The 5655-nt window shown below is 40.4% G+C and overlaps 1 long non-coding RNA gene across 1 annotated transcript; it reads right to left on the bottom strand.

Annotated features, from left to right (window-relative positions):
* Window positions 1-3054: 3054 nt before the first annotated feature.
* On the bottom strand, window positions 3055-5420 carry LOC135485411 (uncharacterized). The gene is made up of 3 exons (XR_010446564.1): window positions 5376-5420; window positions 4277-4361; window positions 3055-4017 (listed from the first exon to the last, which is right to left on the bottom strand). It is a non-coding gene; the product is annotated as an uncharacterized LOC135485411 (long non-coding RNA).
* Between the last annotated feature and the right edge of the window lie 235 nt (window positions 5421-5655).

Genomic DNA, 5655 nt, shown 5'->3' with positions numbered 1-5655 from the left:
TCGTAAGCTGAGAGATAAATCAAGAAGATTGGCTGCCAAACAACTAACAAGACGTCGCTTGCTGCAGAGGCACCTGGGTAAGCGCCCCCACATTCAACACAGACACCCTAACATTGGCAAAGTGATGGAAAGAATTGTTGCCGATGCTGGGGTAGGTGCTGACAAGTGGCGTTCTTCTGGATCTCTGACGTGGGAACGCAAAAAAGTGGGGCAAAAGATAACGTACAAAAGGTTAGTAGATCAGGTATCAAAACAGATTGGGGAAAAGGTATCATATGGCACTGTGGTCGAACTTGGCGTCCCAAAGAACACAATGCGCAGGTCAAGTAAATGATACAAGTCTGCTGCAGCCATAGTCAGTAGGAAGGCCCGCAAAGGGTTCGACATCAAAGTCAACGTGGATGAGCATTGGTCCAATGCATTATACAGGTCGCTGAATGAATTGCAACTCACTGATCATGATAACATGCTGTATGTTAACAGAGATGACGCTGCAGGTTTTAGATTGGACACCATGGCGACAGTTTTCAAGCTTCCAACTCTTATGGCCAGGGGAGATGAAGACCTCACCACTAGAACGGATTTCACAAATAAGGAGCAGGCTCTTCTGCAGGTTACATCATACTGTTTCACTGCTGCCAACAACTCAGATGAGCAGTATGCAGGTGTAGTCAAAATTCCCAAAATTGAATCCAAAAATGCCAATCAGCATGGTGCTGATTTACGGTTGCTGATGACTGTGACAGAGTTTAAAGCACGCTTTTATCGTACTGATGGAAAGCCCAAAGGAGTTGATTGTATACGAGTCGACGGTGGTGGGGACGAAAACCCTTCTCATACTGAAACCCAGTTCTGAGTGGCATATGGAGTATGAGAAAAAAGCAACAATTGTCACAACCCGCTTCAGTGGTGGCAGCTATCTCAACGAAGTTGAGCGTTTGAATGGCCAGTTGACAAGAGCTGCGTCTAACTTGTTCATTCCTTCCACATTACTTGGGCCCAATAAGAATGATGATGGGCAGATCATTGATGAGAAAGTACATCAAAATATGAATGAAGGCCGAAAGGTGTACATGGAAAGGGTTAGTGGAACACCTTACAATTCAAGCAGCATCAAGTTGTTCACAGGTGCAAATGATAAAAGAGCACTTGAAATGCAGAAGAGACGCCAACTTCTGTTGAGGTACCTGAAGTGTACGAATGACCGTCAGAGAACAAAACTCAAACTTTCACTAAATCAGGGAGAGAAAGTCCAAGTTGAGCATTTTGATGTCGTCCTCCAGGTTATGCAGAATCACATGATTCGACCAAGCACAAAGTATGTATTGGGCTTGGTGTGTTGTTTCAAAAAAGATTGTCCTCATCCCACATGCTCGAGCAAGTCTGGGTCTCCTGTTGAAGTCAAATGGTACAAGGATGGTCCACCTATTCAGTTTTTTCCCTGGCCAGAGAAGGATCCAACAGCAGACAAAGGGGCGTGCAAAACATGCCATTCAACTTGCTCTGGCCACTTTCAAACCTATGAAAAAATGCTCAACAAGTTCACAAGGGGGGAACCACCACTGAATCCTTAGAGTACTCTTCCTAGCATGGTTATAGATCAGATATTTCATGATCATGGGAGACAGATTCCTGGTGGTGGGGCACTGGATGAAATTGCACATGATTTGTGTCAACCAAGAAATCTAGCTGAGTATCAGTTTGAGCATTTGAGTCAAGTTGCCAAGGCAAGGTCACAGGGAGCCAAAAAGGCTGCTGAGACTAGGAAGCAGAAAGCTCAATCTCATGAGTAGACTGGTACAGGCTTCACGTTTCATACTGTCACTCAGTGATTGGAAGACATAATTAGACATCCTCATGGTCTGTGGGGTATAGAGTAATCATATTTATAGTAGCTGGCTTTCTCCATTCTATTTTAACCCAAAAAGACTGTGTTCATAATGATATTGCTCCGTTGGCATCACATCGGGTGGGCAATGATTTGTAGTTGGTCATCATTGGCTTCATTCATGTCTTGCAGCTTATAAGCAGATACCAAATACAACCACCTATACTGAAAGATTCCGCCTGTCCCGCCAGTTATTAAATTCTATAGATAGGTATATAGTGGTAAACCAACCAGGCAGTACTGAGTAAATAAAGCATCAAAATCCTGGCCGTGGTCGTTTTATTACTGGTAGAGTGTAAACACATATGTATATCATTCACAACATACTGTTGTAACCTTCTTGTACTGTATATAATATAGGCATGGGCAAAGGCTGACCCCCCCCCCCCAAATATGGTTATCGATTCATGCAATAAGTGAATCCCTGTAGATTAAAATATATCTAACCTAACTTTCTAATATTTTGCAGGTATGTTTACCAAGCTATTAAAGGGAAAATCATTTAGTCGAGTGATGGCCTTGCATACCAGAGGTAGCAGGGCCTTGGTGTTTTTCATCTGTTACAAAAGATTGATGTGTAATTTGAAGTTTGTAATTGTGCTCAGTGTGGTACGCTTAAATAGTAACTAAATGTATTAACGTACCACGCTGAACACCTTATTTTCTTGCCAAAGATTGATGTGTAATTTGAATTTGCACCATCTACCTCTTTATAGTAGCTACAGTGGCTGAAGTTTAGTTTATACATCTAGTTTTGATTGTCTCCGAGCAGGACATTGGCAAGTTCTGCCTGCTGATCCTGAACAAGAACAAGCTATTTGATTCTGATGCGTGGGATGATAATCTGACGTCATTGCTTACGTGGTATGTTAATTCGCCTATGCTGTGTATGCAGCTAACGTCACAGCAGACATGCTATGTACATAGCTGCTTCGTTTTTTAAATAAAGTTTTATTTTGATAAATTTCTTTCTTACTCCATTTATTATACAAGATGCACGCTAGGCGTGGCAAATAACCAGGTTTTCGAAAATTATATGTTTGTTTAGTTTGCAATATGGAATAGGAAGGGTTGGGAGAGTTGAAAAGATGTACAATATGAAGTAAGAAGTGTTCAGGTTGAAAATGGTTGTGGGAATGATTTTCATGTAGTCAAGAAGAAGAAGTTAATTTCAAAGTTGTATATGAGAAGTTTTTATTTAGAAATTACAGTACCTTCATGGAGTTAGCATAACTGAAGTTATACAGGCATAGATATGTGATGAAGACTACAAGCATCTATATTTAATCATTGATGCATTTTGTGTACTAGTATATTAGAATGTGTGTCATTTCTCAATTATTCATCGAGTCTGAAAACATTGAGAATGAACTGAACTGAAGTGTAACAGTGAGTACCTTACTGTAAGTAAATGGTGCATGATGAAGATGGCTGTAGTCTCCATTGCATATGTATGGCTGTATAAGTAGCAAGACTCTCTTGAGAGTACAAGTATATACCTGAACTAACTAGTGATGAATTGTTATACCGTGATGCTGATTTCAGCCAGTGAAGATTTCAGTATAAATCCGAGGGGGTGGACATCTTCATGTTTATGGAAACAGTGGTGATTAGTGCTTGGAGGTGGCATCCCGTGAATGAACGACTGTTAGTATTTCCAATATCATAAGTTATTTTTTTCGGGTTCAATCCAAGTAGACATGAGAATGCAAAGGCTATGGCCATGATGCCACAAATAGGGTCACTTGATTGTTGCGTCACATCAACATATTCCATTATCATTGTTTATCTGGTTGTAGACAAGGCATAACTGGAGGAATGTTTGTTGCAAATGTTCCGAGGACATAGTAGATCTAAATTCTTTTAGACGTAGAATGATAGTATGATGTACTCCAATGGTTTTTTAGAGGATGGATTAATATTGAGTCCTTGTCTGCTGGTATTGGTGGTGGACGTTTGTTTGAATCTTCACTTTGAGATAGAAAGTGCAACTCTGCTGGAGAATAGTAACCGATATGTCCTTCGTATTTGAGGCGATTTGCATAAAGATGCATAAGGTTCATGGCTGCCATGATGACATCATCAGTGATATCAGTGTTGCCTACAAAATATTCAACTTTCTTGTAGTTCTGGAAAGAAAAAAGAAATTATACAATGGATTTGATGAAGGTGTGTGCGAGGTCTGGGATGATAGTGAATTGTCTTGGAAAAAATGGTTGACAGTGCTATTGGTGGAAGAGGAGTTGAGGAAGTGGATGGTTGGAAAAAAAGGACTTTAAGCTGTCATCTATATCATCATCTCATTTTTGTGTTTAAAGATGAAGTTGAGAATGAAATATTGTAAGGATGAGTCATGTCATAGTTATGATTTGAAATGAATGAACTGACCTGTCTCTTTTCAGCTATATAAATGGCATGACGGTGTGCTTTCATAGTATTTGATGTTTTCTTCAGTTTTGGCATGATTATATATCTAAAGAAAGGAGTTAAAGTGTACAAATATCTATTGCTGTGCCCAAGGGCCATGGATTCTAACATGACTGGGACAAGAAACAATAAAAAATATCATTGGTATGGCCTTATCTGCTATGGTAGGGACAAGAAACCAATATCCATTGATGTGACCAAAGGACTAATGGATTCTAACTGACTGGGACAAGAAACAATAAAACACATTCATTGGTATGGCCTTATGTGCAATGGTAAGATTAAAACACCAATATCTATTGCTGTGCCCAAGGGCCATGGATTCTAACATGACTGGGACAAGAAATTATAAAAAATATCATTGGTATGGCCTTGTAACTGACTGTGACAAGAAACATTGAAAAAAGTCATTGGTATGGCCTTTATATGATGTCCAGATTTAATCCATATCTTACTTTTATTCGTGTGAAAATAGGTGCTAACGGAACAGTAAAAACAAAGAACGGGTAGGCCTACCATACGATCTCGGTTCAAGCTGGCAACTGTCTTCCTACATGAATGAGTAGCGTGACCAAATAAGGAATCCCATTGACAACATTTTTACGCGGGCTTTTATTTCATTGGTTTAAAGAAGTATAACGCATAAATTATTCATCAAGACCCGTGAAAAGCGTTCTACAACTCTGGATCGGCGGCGTCAATTTAAGCCGCGATTTCTATGAAATCTGACACTTCTAGGAACTGAGAAGACATGAACTTAAGACCCATCTCGCCCCCACCTCCCCCCACCCCCTAGATTTTAAATTGCAGATCTGCACAAGTCTCAGGACCCAAGTTTTGACCACCTAAAAAGCCGGAATGCAACTACGCAGTTGAGTTACCGTACGTCGTTAGACCAAGCTGCATTTTGGATCATTTTTCAACGATCGTCGACAAACTATTTCTCAAATCAATCTCAATCAATTGAACAATCCAAGCTTTCCCTAATGTTTCATCAATACCTGCAATAACACAGGCAGCCAAAATCGCCCATGAAGTTGTGAATTCGATGAGAACTTACCTCTTGTATATGCGTATAATAGCTAGACACGAAGCGTTCTCCGGCACTGTCTCCTTGCTTCTGAACTGCGCAGACTCTGAGACGTGACGTTGGCTTCACGTGGGACTGCACGTGGGATAACTCGCGCAAAATTTAAAATGACCCCCGATGGGGTGCTCACTAAATTGCGCTAGTAACACCACCTGGTGCAAAATTCATGAACTACGCTTATTGATAATGAAAGAGAAAGCTTTGCTCTCTATGATCAGATTTGTTTCATGATCCCCAACTTAAAGAATTG

This window comes from Lineus longissimus, chromosome 3 (genome assembly GCF_910592395.1).
Source record: "Lineus longissimus chromosome 3, tnLinLong1.2, whole genome shotgun sequence".
Taxonomy (NCBI): domain Eukaryota; kingdom Metazoa; phylum Nemertea; class Pilidiophora; order Heteronemertea; family Lineidae; genus Lineus; species Lineus longissimus.
This window is presented reverse-complemented; position numbering and strand designations above follow the sequence as displayed.